Consider the following 21,412-nt stretch of genomic DNA (forward strand, 5'->3'; position numbering starts at 1 on the left):
GGAAGGGAAGGGAAGGGAAGGGAAGGGAAGGGAAGGGAAGGGAAGGGGAGAGAAAAATGGAAAAAGGAAAGGAAAAGGACAAACAGAAATAACTCCCTGGAAATTTTTCTACCCTATTCTTTCTCCCCCTGCTGCCACATTTGCCCACAGCAGCACAGCACACCGCAGGTGTGAAATAAGTCTTCCAAAATGTAATCTGACACATATCGCAGTGTATAAACCAAGCTGGCATGTGGGATAAGTGACCGATCTGTGATGTTGGGCAAATGTTTCACACAGGATAAAATCAGAGACCGAATGATTAGAAGCAGCAAACCCAGAAGAGGTGCAAACACGACCTGGTATCCCAGATTCACTATGAGCTAGAACAGTCTTGGGCACAGAAAGGCTCCTGCCATTTCTCCCATGGCCATGAGCTGTAGTGGGGATGCTTCAGAGTGCACTGGGAGCCCACAGTGCCATCACTTCCAGCATCCTACCAGGATCACCGCTAGGAACTGGCAATAGAGATGGAGGTGTCACAGGAGCATGTGATGTGACACTCTCCAGTGCCTTCTGCATCATTTTGGATGTTTTGGCTGGCCTGGTGGTGTTCTTGTCTTTGTTACATGCAACAACAGCACCAATTGTAATTGGGGCTGAGCTTTTCCCAGACACCTGTCCCTGCAGAAGGGACACAGCTGCCTACTGCAGCTGTGCTATCTGCACCATGGAATGATGCTCAGAACAGGAGAATAACCTGCTGGTGACCTGTATTATAATGTTGTCTTTGTCTGTGTCCCTGCAGGCTTGTTATCTCATCTGATGGACAGAAGGATGCTGGTTTGATTATTCATGCAAGAAAACCTCTCCCTTCCCTATGCTAGTGCTAACTCAGAGGAAATAAATACATCTTGGAAGAAGACAGATTTCACAAGAAAGAGCAGGGAGTGAGGAAAACTCATGAGTCTGCTCAGGTAAGCAGCTTACCTGTGCAGCTTACCAAGCACCTTTGGGCCCTACCATGGCCACCCAACCCCACGTCCCCAAGTAAGAGAGCTTCGAGACCCCTTCTAAACACACACCACTGCCCTCTGAGCACTGTCTCCTCACCTGCTGCCTGCTCCTCGCTCCCTTTAAAGGGATGGACAAGACCTCGGTTGAGCGCTGCTGCTTCCTAGAGCCTTTTCTCAGCTGCACACCCATGAGACGGGCTGCCCCGCCGTGCTGATCCCTGCTAATCATGCGTCTGCCACGACAGAGTTCACGGCGAGTTCGTTAGTGGCATCACTTTGGGGGAGGTTTGATTGACAGCGTTAATAACACCGAGCTGCAGCAGCGCGAGCCTGCAGGGCACAGTGAGCCTTGACGGGGTGCACGGCAGCTCCTCCTCAGCTCACTGGGGAACCAGGGAATTAATAGCAATATAAAAAACACCCTGGTGTGTATCTCTGGCTGTCAAACCTTCTCTCCTGGAGGTTTCTCCCGTCGTTGAAGACATAATTAGCCTTTGGAGTACGCACCAAATTGCTACATGCAAAACCCACCCCCAAGGCGGCTGGGCCAACACAAGCCTTCCTGCACCAAGCATCATTTATGGCTGGCTGGAGGCTTTAAGGACGTTTTACAAGACTAGAACCTATTTGAAAGATCACTCAAAAACACATAGGCTCCAAAGCCAGCTCCTGCCAATAGACATTCCTGCTCCTAGGCAAAAGATGGCTTGGGATGGCTTCTACTCAAAGAGATGCCAGTGGGAGCTGCAGAACCATAGCATCCATATTTGCTCTGTGCTGCTGTGTTCAGTGAACTCGGAGGGAAAAAAAAAAACAACAGTGACACAGTGTGGAAAACATTTCCCTTGGTATTTATTTTAGGGGAGTTCTCTGGTTGGAAAGATTTCAATAGTTCAATGCTGTGCTGTCGATCTTAGGAAAATAAAGATTTCCCTGGGTGACATGAGGGCACTGATTGTGTTTCTGCTGGGATGCTGGAGTGTCTCATTTGGAATGGGGTGGAAAAACAAAATATCAAATAGTGAGGTTGTACTTACACTGTCAGATGGCTATGACCATCTGAGAATAAGGGACACAAGGGAAACCCCAGGGTGGACTGGGAGCGCTTCTACTAGAAAGATGGAGACAAACTGTGCTGGGAGATGCACAGGGACAGCAAATTTCAATGGAAAATTTCTATTAAATGCATAGAAAAGGCTTCAAAATGATTGGTAGTACAAAAAGAAAACAAGATGTGGGGAATGTCCACCCTTGGAGATACTCAAAACCTGCCAGCACAAGGCCTGAGAACATGATTTACCTCCAGACTTGGCCTTAACATCAAAGCTGGCCCTGCTTTGAGTGAGAGCTTGGACCAGAGAACTCTGAGCTCCCTTCCAACCTGAATTATCTCCACAGCTAAATGACTTTTCCATAACTAGACCCAGTTCCCAGGGAGGAATTGATACGATCTGAACTTGCTGTATGAAGACCTGATGAGCAGTGCTTGTGCACCACCCTGTCATACGTTCATCCTCCATAACACCAATTTCACGTGCCGAAGGGCAGCATGAATGTATTTTAGCTCTTCTTAAGGAAAGGAAGCTCTTCTAGTAATTCCTTTTGCAGAAGGTGCCTTTGCAAGCAGAAAGGTGCAGGAAATGAGGGGTTCAGAGGAGTGAGCTCCTGCCCTGGGGCTGGCTGCAGATGGTTCACGTGCAAGGCCTCCATGTCCCTGCTTTTGTTATCTGGAAGTATTTCCTGCTATTCAGCCCTGCTCTGTATTTCTCTCTGTTATTCCTAGCCGAAATTTCTTCTCCCCCACCACAGCACACCCCTCACAGAGGGACCAGAGCAGCAAAACAAAAGGGTGACAGGGAACATGGCCTATAAAAGCAAGGCTTTGGGTGATATCACCGGGGCCCCAAAGAGCCATGCAGTGAGTCTCCATCCAACTGTTTAGTCTGGGTCTGATCCAGAAGCCAGGGCAGCTAAAGGGATTTTTCATGTTTAGCCTTGAGGTGCTTTGTTTTTGGCAATGTTGGCCCCAAAAGTCCATCCCGGCCCCTGTATCTTCCTTGGCCACATCCTGACTTGATGCTGATGTGAGTGTGGGGTAGTGGCACCCTTGAGTTGGATTGCTGGGCACCAGAAATGCAAGTGATGAACAGAGCAAAAAGCTGCACTGTCTTCATCCCTCACCATCATCAGTGCTGGAGCACAGCTTGTTTGCTGGCTTGCACCTTGCTTCCTCTTCTGACATGGCTAATATGGACAAGAGGCTGAGATGACAGACAGGATGCTCCAGGGGGTTATTATGTGGCATTATATTTGTCATAGTATGATACTATAGTTATCACACAATTATTATGACACTACAGTTATGTTTACATGATGCACAAAGAGACTAGTGCTTCTCCTGGTTTGCAAAATCCAAACACCACCATCGACTATAATCGACCCTGGAGGTCCTTCAGCATTCTGGTGGCTCTGTGCCAGGCTCTCCCAAGTATGCCCAGGCCCAAAACCGGACCCAGGACTCCAGGTGTGGTCTCACCAGTGCTGAGTGGAGGGGAAGAATCGCCTCCCTGTTGGCAGTGATACCTGATGATACCTGGCCCAATGCAGTCTAGGATGTTAGCCTTCTTAAATGGCAACAGTACACGGCTGGCTCACGCTCAACTTCATGCCTATCTACTACCACCAGCTCCTTTTCTCTTCAGGAAGCAATCAGAGCTGACCCAACACCCACAGCAGTCTCTGGACAACTTGCCTTCAGCTAAAACATCCATCCTATCTCCTTTCTCCCCTCACTACAGTGATGGTCCATAGCAAGAGGTGTCTGTGGGCAGACCTATGGCACTGAACAGATTGCCCAGAGAGGTGCCCAAAGCCTGGAGACACTCAAGGTCAGGTTGGATGGGGCTCTGAGCACCTGGTAGAGCTGTGGGTGTCCCTGTTCACTGCTGGGGAGTTGGCCAGATGACCTTTAGGGATCCCTTCCAACTCAAATGACTCTATGATTCTGTGATTTAACACACACGACACAAGCACGCAAGCAGCAAGAAAGGAGTTTACTTTGCTTTTTGAGCTTTGGGTTTCTGGAAGAAAAAGCAAACTGCTCAGAGATTTTTCTTCCCTCCTGAGACTTTGGTATCAGGCTCTGATAAGTGCTTTCCCGGCGGGATATGAGAACCAGTTGGCAGAAACAAGGGCCTGTTACACAAGCAGGGCTGGACATGGGAACTCAGCACAAACAAATGGCTTTGATAATCAGGACCGAGTTTTTCTGTCTTTCTGGGCAGTCTGAGCCGTCACTGTCTTTTTTTCTATGCAGCAGGAATTGGAGAATGCGAGAGAGACAGCAGGAGACCTCTGCAAGAGCAAAACAAATCCCACAAGACTGCCAATGGCTTCCATCCCTTTTCTCCTAGGTTTAGGCTGCCCCAAATTGCTCCCACAAGGATAGAGATCTGCCCCAAATAACACCCACCCCGCACTGGCCACAGATCCTGCCCCAGGTCCACGTTGAGCACACGCTGGTTTCTGCACACACAAAAGTCACTGCAGCTATGCTTTGACCCATTGGAACTCTTGTGTCTCAACGCCAAGTCAATCTAAAACAGTACTTTTGAAGCAAGAAAAGAAGTTAAAAAAAACATCCTAGAATCATAGAGTCATAGAACGGTTTGGGCTGGAAGGGACCTTTAATATCATCCAGTTCCAACCCCCAGCAATAGGCAGGGACACCTCCCTCTAGACCAGGGAACTTGAAGCACAGTTTTCATCATTTTGGAGGTAGGTACCCATGTCAACTTTTGGACTCAATACCATAATTAAACTGCTCTGCTCTCCACATTTTGAGCGAAGGTGGATGGAAATAGAGATAGAAGAGAGGAACGAGAGGAGTGTTTATAGGCTTCCCCATTCCCTTGATGCATTTCACATAAAGAATGCAGAAAAAAGGGTCTTGCAAGGTGATACTGAACCTATTCTGAGCTTGCCAAGTCCTATGTAACTACAAAAAACAAAAATCACCTTCTGCTGTTCACTCTGAGGTGATCAATTGGAGGTATTGTAAGGCTGAAGGTGACAGTAAAGTTTTAGGGAGTTACTCCCATAATATAAAGGACTGCACTCCTGTTTTCTTTGGCTTCTAACAAAGTGTTTGGGTCAAGTTTGCTTTTCCAAGAATGATTTCTAACTTTAGGAAAACCCCAAAGCTTGTTAATCGTCAATCACTTTTATGGGCTGTCCTGCTGTCACAGCGCATAACCACTGCCAGTTGGATAAACCACTGCAAAAGTGAGATGATGGGACAAAACTGCATGTTCTGAACGTTATCAGAACAGCTCTATGATCCCCAACTCCTTTGCCATGAGAACAGTGGTCTCACCAATGGGATGTTGGGTGAGAGCGGCGTGGGCAGCATGGTGCTCCTAGCTGCCAAAACTTCCACCAGACACACAGGATCCAGCACAGGGTCCATCTGTACAACATTTGGCAGAGTTTAGTTATGCTCAGGTGAAATGCATTCCCTCAAATGTCTCTTTTTTTTTTTTTTTTTTTCTTTTTTCTTTTTTCATCCTTTCCAACAAATTCCTTCAAACTTTCTGAAAAATAGCACCAGTCCCCAGGAACGCTGTGAGAATTGGGCATCCTGATGCCTTTAAAATTTTTTTGGATCTCCATCTTTCCCTGCTGTAGCTCTTTTGTCAAGAAAACATTACTGTGGTAGCCCCAGCATGAGAAACTATTCAAAACGGGCTGCTTTGTGCCAGGTGCCATGGAGTGATTAACAGCATTAGCTCAGAGATGCCAGATTGGAAGAGAAAAGGCAGACCAGGAATGAAATGAGGGTGCTAATCTTGCCGAGGTGAGGAAATGTCTTTATCTTCTGGCTCCCTTGATCTCTTGGCTACAATAATCTTTTTCTATGATCTTTTCCTTGCGGAGAATTCCCCCTTTTCATGTTTAGTTTATGACTGGATGTGGTCAAGGTTCATGTGTCTGCCTGAGCTTTTTGCTCACAGACAAATCATTTTTTGACACAAAAGTACGTGCTTGCCTCCAGGTGCTGGTTCAGATCTTCAAGTGGCTTTGACAGATGTGAACCAAATCCCTTTCAGAGAAAATGAAGGCATTGATCCCTGTTCAAATGTGCCCTGAAGACTGTGGGGATATAAAAAGTGCTACGGGGCTGGACTACCAGGATGTCCTCCAGTTGGTATCAGACCCAGGTGACACCTTCTGTCCCTGAAATACAGGAGGCAAGAGGAGGCTCAGCACTTTCAAGATGTTCACTGGCTCCTGTATGGGCAAGGTCCCCACTGACTGTGACAAATGTTAGACATCATGCCCCATCCAGATTGTCTTTGAATATACTCAAGTTTTCTGTGAACAGGTTAAGATTATGCTAGTTTGATCCAAGTCATTTCAGGCTGAATCAAACTCAGCCTTCCACAAAGGCAATGGTGACAATCATTGGGCCTTCCATCTTGGAAATTCCATCCTGGGATTTGCCACGTATCTTTCAGTGGGTTTCATCAGAGAGCTGGGTAATTTTTTTTTGGAGGCTGTGAGGTGGATGAGAGAAGGAAATGGGAGCAGCCATTAATCCAAAGAGTGAGTGAATGCTGAGTGAATGGGTTTGAGGCAGCCACGCTGCATGTGCCCATCGCTGTGGCTCAGTACTGTTCCAACAGAAACACACACAAGAAGCATTCCAGGATATTTTAGGAAAAGGGGAAAGAGAAGCAACCCTGTTTGTCTGTAAACTATGGAAAACCAGAGGAACTGGACTGGACTGCCTTGCATTGAACTCTCAGTCCCGCTCAACTGTGTTGTACCTCACGGTGCTTTCCTAATAAGCATGGTCAGTATCAAAGCTGCAGGCACTGTGCCTACAGAACCAAACTTCTCCAGAAGACCATTCCTCCTCTATGCACACAAATCACATATTCAGACAGTTCAGTTCTCCTGCAACTGGAATTACTCAATAATGTTACAATCAACTGATCTCTCTGATATCACATGCTCTTTATGCTAAGGGCAGAGCAAGTCCGAGAGTGCCTCCTTAGACTGAATGAATACAAGTCTATGGGGCCAGATGGCGTGCATCCCAGGGTCCTGAAGGAGCTGGCTGAGGTGGTTGCTGAGCCGCTCTCCATCATATTTGAGAAGTTGTGGCTGTCAGGTGAGGTCCCGGACGACTGGAGGAAGGGTCACGTCACTCCCATATACAAGAAGGGGAGCAGGGAGGACCCGGGGAACTACAGGCCGGTGAGTCTCACCTCCGTGCCTGGGAAGATCATGGAACAGATCCTCCTGGACAACATGCTCGATCACATAAAGAATGAGCATGTGATCCGAGACAGCCAGCACGGCTTCACCAAAGGAAGGTCATGCCTAACTAATCTTGTGGCCTTCTATGATGAAGTGATGGCACTGGTGGATGAAGGGAAGGCGACCGATGTCATTTACCTGGACCTGAGCAAGGCCTTTGACATGGTTCTCCACTACATCCTCATCTCCAAATTGGAGGGAAGTGGATTTGATGGGTGGACGACCTGATGGATAAGCAATTGGTTGAAAGGCCGCAGACAGAGGGTGGTGGTCAATGGCTCTATGTCCAGGTGGAGGCCGCTAACAAGTGGTGTCCCCCAAGGGTCTGTCTTGGGACCGGTGCTCTTTAACATCTTTATTAATGACATCGATGAGGGAATTGAGTGCACCCTCAGCAAGTTTGCTGACGACACCAAGCTGAGTGGTGCGGTTGATACGGTGGAAGGAAGGGAGGCCATTCAGAGGGACCTCGACAGGCTGGAGGGCTGGGCTCGGGTGAACCTAATGAGGTTCAACACGGCAAAGTGCAAGGTTTTGCATTTAGGCCGGAAGAACCCCAGGCACCCGTACAGGCTGGGAGGAGTGGTGTTGAGAGCAGCTCGGCAGAGAAGGACCTGGGGGTCCTGATGGACGAGAGACTGAACATGAGCCAGCAGTGCGCTCTGGCAGCTCGAAAGGCAAATGGGATCCTGGGCTCCATCAGGAGAGGGGTGGTCAGCAGGGACAGGGAGGTGATCGTCCCTCTCTACTCGGCTCTTGTGAGGCCCCATCTGGAGTACTGTGTCCAGGTGTGGAGCCCTCAGTACAAGAAAGACATAGAGATTTTGGAAAGGGTCCAGAGGAGGGCGACTAAGATGATCAGGGGGCTGGAGCACCTCCCCTATGAGGACAGGCTGAGGGAGTTGGGCTTGTTCAGCCTGGAGAAGAGAAGGCTGCGGGGTGACCTCATTGCAGCCTATCAATACCTGAAGGGAACCTACACCCAGGAGGGGAGTCAACTCTTCAAAAGGGCTGACAACAGCAGGACTAGGGGAAATGGATCCAAGTTGACGGAGGGAAGATTTAGGTTGGATGTTAGGGGGAAGTTCTTTACAAGGAGAGTGGTTAGGCCCTGGAACGGGCTGCCCAGGGAGGTTGTGGATGCCCCGTCCTTGGACGTGTTCAAGGCCAGGTTGGACGGGGTCCTGGGCAACCTGATCTGAATGTGTGTGTTTGGTGGCCCTGCTGGGCAGGGGGGTTGGAACTACATGATCCTTGAGGTCCCTTCCAACCCGGGTGATTCTGTGATTCTGTGATTCTCACACAGAACCCAGTCATCATTTGTTTAAGCCACTATCTCTGAAAAAAAAAAAAAAAAAAAAGAAAAGAGGGAATGTTGCTTATAATTTATCACTCTGTGGTTTTGGCATTTCACAGCAGGCTCTTGTGATGCCTTTCTACACTTGACTATAGTGTCCTTATCACCTCCACTGGCAGAAAATATCACATTCACTTGTGTACTCCAACCTCTCAACTCTTCTGAAAAATTAACCAAGCGTCAGCCTAGGCACAGAAACACCAATTCTGCAGTACTTTCACACTGCCTTTATTATACTTCATCACTGACAACAGTAGCCAGCTAATCTAACACATTTTGCTGCTGCTGTACGTAGGGAGAAATAAATGCATCTCTTACCCCTCCATACAGGCATCAAAGGTCACAGTAGCTCTTTCTTCTACAGCCTCTCTCATGTCAGGAGCCTGTTGCAGTTTCTTTCTTCTAAACCCAGAAAAACCCTGCATAATTCACTGTCCCTTTCCATAAGAACAATCTTAATTTCTTCTCCTTTGATGCATAACTTTGCACCAGGCTGTATTCTTACTTATTTTGTTTAAATCGACTCTGCTTGCCAAGTGACCCAGACTGTTCAGTGGTAATGAATTTGTCTTAAGCATTTACTGCTTCATCACCCATTGTGCCACTGGCAGCATCTCCCCACAAGAGCCATCGGATCTGTTTTACTTAAAGAAACGGCCTATAGATCCAGTGTTAATCCCTGAAAAATGGCATCAAGAAAAGCCACATTCAAAGGTGATATCTTTCTGAAGTCTATCAGATTTTAATTCATCTGCCATGTATGCAGGCTGTCCAAGCTGTCCTCATTATCCTCTAGCTGACCTACCACTAATACAGCAACGTGCTCTACAGTTTGGCCTAAGATTAATGTTGGACAGTGGCCTCTTCCTATCCAATGAATCTTTTCTGAACACTTCTTCAGCCTGCTGGTTTGGAAGTAATTCCTTTATTTGGGATTAACTCATGTCTGGAAAGCTGTTGTGTTTGTTTCCCGTTTTTTGGTAGAAAGGCAAGAGAACTGCTGCTTCTAAGACCTCCATGAGAATCCTACAAGAATTTTTCACGCTGCTCTGCACACCTCTTCCTCAAATGCCAGATTTTTACACCTCTCCATGGTCCTCCAGTGATGGGCTCCCTTACTACATGAAACTCGTAGGTGAAACTTGAGAAGAACCAGATGAAACTTGCAGATAGAAAAATTTCAGGAAAATTTTAGGAACAGGTTATTTACTTTGAGGGTGAACAAACACTGAAATAGGCTTCCTGGATAGGAGAGGTGGCTGATGTCCCATGCCTGTCAGTGTTCAAGAGACATCTGGATAATGCTCTCAATACTACGCTTTAATTTTTGCCTAGCCCTGAAGCGGATGGGCAGCTGGACTAGATGATCTTTGAAGATCTCTTTCAACTGAACTGAACTGTTCTGCTCTGATTCGATTTGATTCTATCACACTCTACTGTACTCTACTGCACTCTATTCCACTCTGCTCTATTAAAACCAAAGGGAAGCAGCCATCTTGAATTCTGTTTAGAGTAGATGTCTTCAGGAGAGGCAGTCTTCAGAACCCATCCACTCAGAATTTGATAGCAAGGGAAGTCCTGGGTTTCACTGTAGGAAGAAAGGAACCTTCTTCAGAAGGTACCACCTCAAAGACAGATGACTGTTGTCTGATGGATGCTGCTACGCTGTACAACTGTGCATTGGAAGAATTCATTATGGCAATTAGGAAGAGCTGTCAACAGAAGATGGTCTACCCCAAAACAATCTTTTAACAGCAATGCTTATGTCACTGCTGTCTTCTAAAAATTTAAAAGGCCTAAAAGGCTTCTAAAGGCTGTGAGTGCCTTTAGAAGCACCTGCAGCAGTAGATATGGGATTCTACAGGACTTCTATTCATTCCTATTCCCCAGTCAAACAACAACACAGTGAGAACAAGTTTTTGATATCAAATATTCCTGGTCTGGCCCAAAGATGTCCACAAATCTGTCTGAACAGGGCAGAAAAATAACTTGAGGACATGGTAACAGATTGCTTTGGAATGGGAAATGGTTTTAAGTTGAGGGAGGGAAGATTTAGGTTGGATGTCAGGGGGAAATTCTTTACAGAGAGAGTGATGAAGTGCTGGAACAGCTGCCCAGAGAGACTGTGGATGCTCCATCCCTGGAGGTGTTCAAGGCCAGATTGGATGGGTCTCTGGGCAGCCTGGTCTGGTATTAAATGTGGAGGTTGGTGGCCCTGCATGTGGCAGGGGGTTGAAGATTCATGGTCCTTGAGGTCCCTTCCAACCCTGGCCATTCTGTGATTCTTTGTTTCAGCACTTCTGTAAAATGAAAGAAGCCATGGGGGAATGAATGAGCTGAAATGCTGAGAATCACTTTACAACAGCTGAGAAGCTACAGGATGAACAGGATCATTTAGTGGGATCGATGTGAATTAGACTTTTCTCCTTCAATTTAAATTGCTTCATAAAAGTGGCCACAGCCCCGACACAACTGCAGTCTCCTGCTCCCTGCCTGATCACACAAACCTCATCTTAGAAATCTAGCTTGGAGCCCACATTTCAGGCTTCACAGGAGTGGGCACGAGTGCGAGTGCTGTCTCCTCACCACCGTAACTGTGGGAGCAGCTCCTCCGCTTGCTAATGTGTTGAAAAGCTGCTAACAACACTTCCATGGGAGGGTTGAATAGGGGAAGCTCTCCCGAACAGATGGCACTGACATGCTGTCCTTGGAGGATGGGACCTACCACCTCTCTGCTGGAATCCCAGTGGCCACCGACCCTGCTGCTGACCCCGTCAATGTCTGAGAAGCCTTCTCAAAAGCAGCAAACCTCTCTCCATTCATGTATTATTAAAGTCCTCACTGGTTAATCTATCAGGGTACTCTGAGCTGGAAAAATGACCTCTTTGTTGGCCCACTTAAACATGCTCCACTCAAACACAAAACTATCAGAAGGGCTAAGGGAAGTTGTGCTCAGACTGATGTCCTTTGTCCCAGCGATGCAGCTCCAAGATGGAAGTACTGGGACTCCCTGGCACGAGAGCAAAGGGCTAGACACAAGCCTTCACAGACAAAACCACAAAGGAAACATTCAGCCTACATGCTGCATGGACACTGCCAGAGAAACAAGAATCCCCGATTCTCCCTCACACAAGCACTGATCTCTCCCCAAACTTGGGGATTTGGGAAGAAACCAACATGCAGATGGAAAATATGATGGTAGGCAGAGGACAAGCCCATGTACATGTGTTGGTCCAGGTGTCACATTGCTTGTGTTCTCTTGCTGAAGTGTCCACACCGGGGGACTGTTCTCTTTTTTTCTCCTGGGATTCTCCAGCAGAAGAACCACATTTGCTCCTTATTTCAAACTAACACATATGGGGTATGGAGGATGAGGTGATTGGCACTGCAAGGCAGAATTGAGGAAACCAAATGACAGTACAAACAGCAGTTGGCACCAAAAGTACCCTTGCAAGTGAAATGAATGGGATTAGTAATCATTAGGTCGTTTGCCCATTAGTGTCATAAAGATGAAGCTGCTCTCCTCCCATAAAGAACTCAGACTCTATGGGACGCTCAGGCTACTAGGACACAAAAGCTTGATCTGCTTCATCACTAAAAAAGTGCCTGGAAAGTACAGTAGGGACAAAAAGAAGCTGCAAGTGCTTGTGTACCCCCCTCCTGTGCCCTGTTCATTGCCCTGTTGCACCAGATCCATGTAGGAGACTGTCTTAAAGCTCACATGCTTGGAGACAGACCTTTGAAATAGACACGAAACACATTAATTTCTATTTGTTTTTAGCTTCATAAAACTCTCACATGATGCCTCTGTTAAAAGACATAACACAAACGGAACAGAATAAACTGCAGCAGAAATCTGAACATGAGATCAGGAGGTGGGAGTTGGTGAGAACTGATGCTGCAGCTGACATTTATCTGTCACAAGCCTGGAAAAAGGGGTTTTACCCTGCTGTACTACAGCTTTCCAAGTGCTATATCAGGATCCAATCTCGGATAGATGTTGCAGAAAAAAATGACTGAGCTGCTATCTGCAAAAATACTTTTGGGGGTGGAAAGTGTACCTATATGATGGGTAGGGAGTAATTTTCCTGCCTGCAACAGTTCTGTGAACCGAGAGGTAGAAAACAGCATGTGGGAACCTGAACCTGAACCAAGAGGTAGAAAACAACACACTGGAACCTGAACCTGAAGCAAAGAAGGGCGGAAAGAGCAGAAACTGATCAGAGCTTTATTACAACATGTGTTTATCATCCCTCTAGAAGAGGGACTGGGATGGGGGTGGAAGACTTGGCAGCAGGGGGGAAATGACGTTTTTGAGATGTATTTGTAATGCTAACTCACATCTGGGATCAATCCTGGAATGGGAACACAGTGTGTCTGGCTTAGGCAGGCCAGAAGGAAATGTTCTTTACAGCTAACCTGCAAGAAGAACGTGACCTGATGAACCAAGCATGGCCTTTGGAGGTGAAGTGTTCCTCAAGTGATCTGGGCTTGTGGACTACCACAGATGCTTACCAAAGGGAGCAGAGAACTTTACTCTGAACTGTGGGGACTGCCCTGTATGGAATCACAAGGGGGAAAAGGTCCAGCTCTTGGTGGGAGCCTTTGTCCTGAATGCTTTGGTGCGGCAGACTGAGCTTGGTGGCCGTGTGGCTCTACTAAAAGCTGAAAGATGTTTTCTCCTCCATTTCAGGACCCTGCTGCTCATTCTCAGCATTTCTGCATTCAAATTTCCTTCTTATCTGATCCTACTTCACATCACTCCCACCACTGTATCCCTTCTTAGCGCAGTGACCAAGGAACCAAGGAACCAAGGTATAGAATCACTGAAGTTGGAAAAGACCACTAAGATCATCTAGTCCAACCATCAACCCACCAAGGCACAGGCAAAGGCATGGCACCTGCACTCCATGATCAGGGCTTTCACCTACATGCACCCTGATAAAAGCTTCATGGTTAATCCCTCACAGGGTACCAATTGCAAATTCTGTCAAAGGCAGATCATCTTCAGAAACAAATATTACTAAAAGATGAGAACTTTGAGGACATGCTGGAAGCTGCACAGGGTATGTGGCTTTTCTGCCCCTAACTGCTGAAGCTGTTGGGTTTTGGGAAGATTGAGAGTCTGAGCTGGGCTGCAATATCCCAGTTGCCTTGGCTGAGTGTTAGCAAATACACACATACCATGCACTGCAGAAGTAGGAAGGAAGCCCCTCCTTATTATGTTACCTCCTGATGCACAGGGATCCTGGACTTTGCTTTCACTGTGAACTTCCTAAACCCTCCACGTGTTCCCCACAGCAGGTGAGAGGGAAAGAATGGTTTGTGTTGACTCTGTGGGTGCTCTCTGCAAGCACCAAGTGCTCAAGAGGTTTTTGCAGCTGAGTAAATAGGAGTGAAGCCTGTTGTAGATCTCTGCCCTGTCTCTCTTGGCCTCCCACTGGCAAGGATGAGCAACGGGATCCCTGCTGAGATCTCCACCCTGAGCAAACACCCGGAGAACAGCGAGGGTGGGCTACACACACAGCCCAGGTGTTCCTGAATTATTGCTCTTGGTGTCTTGGGAATCAGAAGAAAGGAAGTCCTACGCCAAGCCAAGGGTGTCCCCTTGCCTTATCCAGAAAGAATGGAAGAGATGGGAGAATGAAGGCTGGGGAGGTGGCAGCAGGAGCATCTTCAAAAGCGGTATTATTATGCCTAGATATATTAGGCTATTAGAAAAGGCTATGAGTGCCTTTTTCTAATGGGGAAATCATTCTGTACATGTACAGGTGAGTTGAGAGTGTCGCTCTGAAGACCCCTACATCACTGGAAAGCTGTAGAGGGGTTTCAGTCTGACAAAGCGCAGTTTTCACTGTCACTATGGAGAAGATAGGAGGATGAGCCCAGTGAAGGGCAATCAGATGGAGCATTTCTGGAGAGCAGTCCCATGGGAGCCCATCCCAACGTTCAGCGAAGTTGTGAGATCACTCCCAATCTACGCTTTCTTAAACAAGGCAAGGAAGTACCTAGAATTCATAAAACTCAGCACTCATACTGGCTTCATATCATAGAATCATTAAGGTAGGAAAAGATCACTCACATCATCAAGTCCAACCCAACCCGTGCCCATCATGCTCACAAAACCATGTCACTCAGTGCCACATCTACTCCTTTCTTGGACACCTTCAGGTGACTCCACCACCACTTCCCTGGGTAGCCCGTTCCAATATCTCACCACTCTTTTGGAGAAGACATTTTTCCTAATATCCAATCTAATATGCCACAAGTACATGGTTTTTCTACCCGCAGCTCGATTATCTGCAAAGATGACACTGCCCATATCACCATCAGGGCCAAGTGCCACAATCCCAGGAAAATGTCAATAAACCAGAGGAAATTCAGAGAAGAGCAAAGCAAAATATTATTACGAAGTCAGATAGACTGACTTTTTGAGATAATGTGTTTAGCTTGGCTTAACGGCAGTTTAGCACGGACTCAGGCGACTTAACAGTCTGCAAATATTTGAAAGGTATAAACAGCAAAGAGGGAAATTACCGAGTGGGGCTTGCAGAGTAGGATGAGAAGGAATGGGGAGAAGGCACCAAATCATGTGCTGACTTGGGTTTAAGTCTCTCCATATAAAATTTATGTGACAGCACAGAACCCTTACGTCGGGTTTCATGTCTATAGACGCCAACAAGGAGAAGGTTTTTAGATCCTGATGCAATTTTAAGCTCAGCAGGGCAACAGCCCTGTTCTCTGCAGGTCTTCTTTGGGTGGTCCTGTGTAGAGCCAGGAGGAGGACTCGATAATCCTTATGGGTCTCTTCCAACTTGGTATGTTCTATGATTCAATGATTCAGGTTGCTCCCAACAAGCCCACTTCATCACCTACATCTTGTTTTCCTCTTCTGCCACCACCAGCTTTAAGGCTAAAGCACATGCATGTGTGATGGTTTTCAGGGGAAGCCTTGGAAGGACAGATGTGTTAACAAGTATTTTGTTACCTGTGTTAATCTCAAGCTGGATATTAGGAAAAAATTCTTCTTGGTTGAGCACTGGCACAGGCTGCCCAAGGAGGTGGTGGAGTCACCAACCCTGGAGGTGCTCAAGAAAAGTGTAGATGTGGTAGTTAGGGACATGGTTTAGTGAGCAATATTGGTGGTAGGTGGACAGTTGGACTAGATAATCTTAGGAGTCTTTTCCAACCCTAAATATTCTATGATTCTATGATTCTAATTCTGCAAACTTATTTACTTGGGGAAAACATACTTTAAAAAAAAGAAACACACAAAAACAAACAAACAACAACACTGGCTACTGAAACAATTCATTTTAGTGTTTCATAACTATGTTTGGAATTTTTCAGCTCAAAGTGACACCTATTTTCAAACTGGAAAGGTTAAAACAATAGCTCCAAATCCAAATATTTAATTTACAGTTGAGGGAGATATTTATTCATCTTTCAAGCAAAGTCCTCCTCCAGCTTCACTGAACTGCCAGAAATCCCCCCAAAACATGACATCTACTTCTGTCTTGTAGGGTGAATCGATGCAGCTTGCACTCCCTGTATGACGTTGCTAACCTCCGAATGAGAAGGGCACATCCCAGTAGGCACCAAAAATTGCTTATGGAAGGGAAGATTCAAATTTAGAGTGGCTGCTGGCTATAAATAGTCTGCAGAACTGAAATACATTCCACTTTGGCTAGAAATGCCTTTGGCCTTGTAGTCATAAACACTCCTGCCTTTTATAGTTGAACCAAATATTTGGTTTCTATAGTTATAACAGTGAGCACCCGGTGGTCTTTATTTTTAATCTGCACAATGTTTGCATGAAGAGCCAGGCAGTGGTTTGTGGGGACAGCGGTGGAGTCTGGACCACAGGTGCATCATTAAAAATAAACCCATGAGCAGCACAAAAAGCTCTCCCCAAAGCATCCAAATGCACTGAGGTTTGCTTGTAAACAGCATTTGCCTTTCAGATGCTGCACTAAGTGCACCAAGAGTGGAAAAGGCCAAGGGACCGGTGATTGCTAATATAATAATGAGGCTCTGTCCTACTAATCTGATGATCTCAAAGCACTTTGTGAGCATTCATCATCCTCCCAGCGGGACAGGTCACGGATCATCGCTCCCAGCATGTGACATCGGGAGGACTGGGTGAGAGATGGAGAGGTCGGGTACCACTGATCAGGAGAGGGCTTGTTTTATATATATATGTGTGTATATCTCCCAGAAACCTGCTTCAAAGGAGCCTGTTTCTCCTGACAACACTCCACATGAAAGCCTTATAATTCTGTGCTTAATAAATCAAACACCCATCCGCCAGTATTAATGATGGAAGGAGAAGGAAATTAAAGCTGACCTGTGTGGCTTCGAGATCACAGGATAAGTCCCCATCCATTTACCATAATTTAAGGTGATTAAATCTTGCCTGTAAGAACTAAAAAGGCTTCAATTAATGCGGTGGCCCACCTTCGAGGTGCTCTCAGGGCAGCAGATTGGGGTCACTAAGGGGTGCCTGGAGGTTTCTCCATTCTCCCAGGCAGTGAGCATGCAAACCTTACACAGCAGTTTTGCTTTCTTTCTTTTTTTTTTTTTTTTTTCTAGAGAAAGTCTGAATTCAGGTTTTTAGCAAAGCCATGGCTGTGCCACTGAGTAGATCTGAATCCACTGTCAGGTATGGCTGGGAAGGAAGGAAGATCCTTTCAGTATCTAATGGGGAGCTGTAAGAAAGAAGAGGACAGACTCTTAAATAGGGTCTGTTGGGATAGGACAAGGGGAAAAGGTTTCAAACTAAAAGAGGGGAGATTTGGATTGGATGTAAAGAAAACAAATTTTACAATGTGGGTGGTGAGGCACCGGCACAGGTAACCCAGAGAGGTGGTGGTGCCCCCATTCCTGGAGACGTTCATGGTCAGCCTTGTTGGGCTCTGAGCACTGATGGAGCTGTGGCAGTCCCAGATCACCACAGGGAAGTTGGACCAGATAACCTTTACATGTTCCTTCCAACTCAAACAATTCTATGGTTCAATGAAAATGCCCAGCATCGTCTCACCCTGAGACTCCATCACAATGAAACAGCTGCCAGAAAGGACTAAAACAGGTAACAACGAACCCTGAGCAATATGGTATTATTAGTAATTACTAATAAGACACCAGGTTAAAGGTTTCATTATTAAGGATCTCCACTAGCTGCCAATGGCATTACTGCAATGCCAACTACAGATACACCTCCTAATGCCACACCCCACGCTGTGTTCTGGATGGAGGAGCAATTCACATTTATTTATTACATGTGACATGCTCCTGAACCCATCCCTGCTGGGATGATGTATGTCAATGTGCCATACTACACATCCAACAGCATGAAGCCGTTCCACGCTGGGACTCCCCAATATCCCTTTCTCAAGTCACAGACTCACAGACTCACACTGGGGTTGGAAGGGACCTCTGGGGATCACCTCATCCAACCTTCTGCTATAGCAGGTTCCCTACATTAGGTTACACAGTAGAGGAAAAGCTGTATCTGGCAAAAAGCATCTGGAAATCATGAGGATTTATTGTGAACCCATAATGTGAGGCATAATATTTAGAATTGCCCCAGAGGGATGGGTTGCAGAGTGACTCATGCAGTCTTGACCTCTTGTTCTCTGGAGGGCACAAGGGTTTTGAATTATCCCAGGTTAGGGCTGCTTGCACAATGCTGGATGGGAAAAATGGATGATGATGGGGGAAAATAGCACAGGAGTGGGCAGAAATATAGATGGCCCAGGTGAGATTATAACCCCCTCCCCCAGCTTTTCTTGCAGTGCCGGAAGCAGTGTTCAACCTCCACATTTTGCTCAGAGAAGGAAATTTCAGCCCAAACCTGGCTGATAGATCCTGCTCCCAGGCTGGCTAAAAGGGAAAGGCAGAATTACAGGAAGAAATTCCATGCTCAGCAGCGTGTTGGCCAAAGGATGACATCTCCAATGTGTCTGTGACAATGGTGCGTGCACCTATGAGATGCCCGAAGCTGAGCTTTCAACCCTCAGCAGTCATTTCTGCCTTAATTCGTCAAAATCTGACGCCAGAGACATGCCCCAAAAGGCATAAACATTAACCTGTGCTCCCCAAAAATCCTTGCAGGGATGTCACCCCTGAGTTGGCAGGCCTGCATGCTGTGATACTGCTCGCTCTGACAAACTGCACACTTGGGTTTTGCTCCCTGAAAACAGCAGCATCCCTGCTGCCAGTCCTCCCTCCGCCCCTCTGCGGCATTCAGATTCCCTGCACTTGCTGCATCGCTGCTCCCAAGACCCGTGGTTGCTCCCTATTCCTGATACCTTTTATTTACTGGCAGACATCTCGTAGCTGAGTGGGACTACAGCAAATCGTTCCCATTACTTAATCCCTCCCTCTTGGATTCCCAATGCGCTTAAAAGCAGCAGTGGGGAAGATAAATATCACCGACTCTCCATCAGTCTGTTGGGGACAACCTCAGCTCTCTAGGGCTTTAAATCCTTATGCTTTTTGGGGTTGCTCACCCCCATGGTTCATGAGTGGCTCTGGAGACCTTGAGTGGCTTTTGGGTCAATTTGTATTAGGAATTATTTAACAAGGAAGTGTTCTTAGCTGTAGATTCCTAGAAATACAGAGTGGTTTCACGGTGGAACAGCAGTCCTGTTAGGGACTATAATGCTCAGTGCTTCTTCCAGAGAGCCCTGAGGTGTATTTGGGCAAGAACATGAAAATACTGGTGAATACGATCATTCCTTCATCATATGGCACCAAGCAAAGTAATTGGGAATCATCCATGGTTATATGAGGAGAACAACAAGTACCGCACCTAGTTTATGATGGATTTGTATTTCTCTGCACCTTTGGGACCAGGGTTGGACTGAAAGCTGACCAAGCCATGTAGGAACAAGAACTGATGGATATTGTTGCAGTAAGACTCTTCTCGCCAGGCTGAAGCTCAAATTGGGTCCAATAATCTACTGTGTGTGTCCTGGTCTTTCACATGCCCAAATGTTTTATGTAGGTTGAAAAAACTCAAGGAAATGGACTTTCTTTGTCGAGCAATCCTAAAGCTGTCTCTGTACTGAACAAGGAGATGGCATCACAAAGTGGCATTTTGGAAACCCAAACCTGGAGTGTGCAGGGATGGAGCTGTGCCTCAAAAAGGCTGACAGCAGCTTATTCAGTGTGTTGACTCTCCCGGTGTCTGTTCCATGAGAGCTCAGAAAGGAAAACAAGAAACACTGTTTACTTCTATCCTTGTTTTCCCCTTTGTTACGAATGCTTTGGAAACTTAATGATGACAATTTTATCGCTTTTACAATTGCTTTCTATTTATTTATATATACATTTTTAAATGCCTGCTGCAGCAGCCACAGCTGGGAATCACTCTCAGCTCTTTGCCCAGTGTTATTTTGCCTTTTGTTTTCCTGCCAGCTGTCTGGGTACATAAAGGTGGTTCCAGATACTGCCCTTTTGGATGAGCACAAGGTGCTGCAGGGAGAGATAGCGAGAGGATCTCTTGTCTTCTGCACCCAACCTTCACCTTGTCCTCATTTCTCACCAATTTACAGTAGGAGTAGAATGAAAAGATAGCCTTCAGGGCCTGGCATGGTCACATACTCTCTCACCTGCCCATGCTAAGCATTAACACCCTCAAAATCCCAGTTATCACACTATTACACCTACCAGCTGCAATACCCAGGGTGATGCCTGCTGTTAGCTCTCCTTCACAATAACAACACCTACAGCCATGCTATGCTGACATAATCTTGTCTCACCTCAAAAGCTAAGCAGAGCCAGCTGCAGTTTGTACTTAGACGGGAGACCTTTGGAATTACAATTCAATATACAGCACCCTCAAATTCTGAAATTCACCCCATCTTACCTCATTCATGCTCCATCCCTGGAGGTGCTCAAGGCCAGGTTGGATGGGCCCTGGGCAGCTTGATCTGGTGGGGGACAACAAGCCCATGGCAGGGATTGCAGCTGGATGGGTTTTAAGGGCCCTTCCAATCTAAGCCATTCTATGATTCCATGATTCTATGATCTTGCTCTCATTATTTGCCCAGGGAGGTTGTGGTCTCCTTCTATGGTGATATTCAAGACCTGGCTGGATGTCAAGACCTGTGTCATCTATTGTAGGACATCTGCTTTAGCAGGGAGGTTGGACTCGATGAGATCCTGAGGTCCCTTCTAACCCCTACAATTCTGCAGTTCTGTGATTTCCAGCCCTTCGCCCATCTTGTGAAAGCAGCTGAGTTTTTCTCCCAAGCCTTTTCCCTTCCCATCATCTGACAGATGTTTAGATATGTTCAGTGCACGGCGGATGGAAAGCTCTGGGGAGGGAGAAGAGAGGAATAGCCAGTTCTGCTCCAGATCGATGCACTGCCATCGAATGGGAGGCAGAGGAATGGAGTGGCTGTGCCCTCAGGACTGACTGATCCATCAAACCTGACAGTCCCCACAGAGGATCTGCCTCTGAGGCCAGGCTGGTTATTTTTAGGAAAAGCTTTCCTCTCTTGTCCCTTTTGTGTAGCAGGAAATCTCTTCCTGGACACTATATTAAAAACAACAACAACAACAAAATAAAAATAAAAATAAAAAAAAACCAATAAACAACCAAAAAACCACCTCATTTCTGAAGTCTTCCTCTTCACCTCCCTTTTCTCTTCCCGTTTTCCTTATTTTTCCTTCCTTCCTTCCTTCCTTCCTTCCTTCCTTCCTTCCTTCCTTCCTTCCTTCCTTCCTA

The 21,412-nt window shown here is 46.6% G+C and overlaps 1 protein-coding gene across 4 annotated transcripts in view; it reads right to left on the minus strand.

The window, feature by feature from the left end:
* The window catches only part of GAB2 (GRB2 associated binding protein 2), a 95,258-nt gene that overhangs the window by 46,620 nt on the left and 27,226 nt on the right, over nucleotides 1-21,412 (minus strand). Inside the window, exon 1 of one of the 4 annotated variants that reach the window (XM_042838212.1) lies at nucleotides 8,995-9,083. The exons of the other annotated variants lie outside the window; for them this stretch is intronic. The gene's annotated coding sequence lies outside the window, so the exon portion shown is untranslated. Of the gene's footprint in view, nucleotides 1-8,994; nucleotides 9,084-21,412 lie in introns of those variants that run through there. 4 annotated transcript variants of the gene reach the window in all.

Source organism: Centrocercus urophasianus, unplaced genomic scaffold (assembly GCF_019232065.1).
Source record: "Centrocercus urophasianus isolate 14NV4802_14NV808 unplaced genomic scaffold, USGS_Curo_1.0 seq_74, whole genome shotgun sequence".
NCBI classification, from domain to species: domain Eukaryota; kingdom Metazoa; phylum Chordata; class Aves; order Galliformes; family Phasianidae; genus Centrocercus; species Centrocercus urophasianus.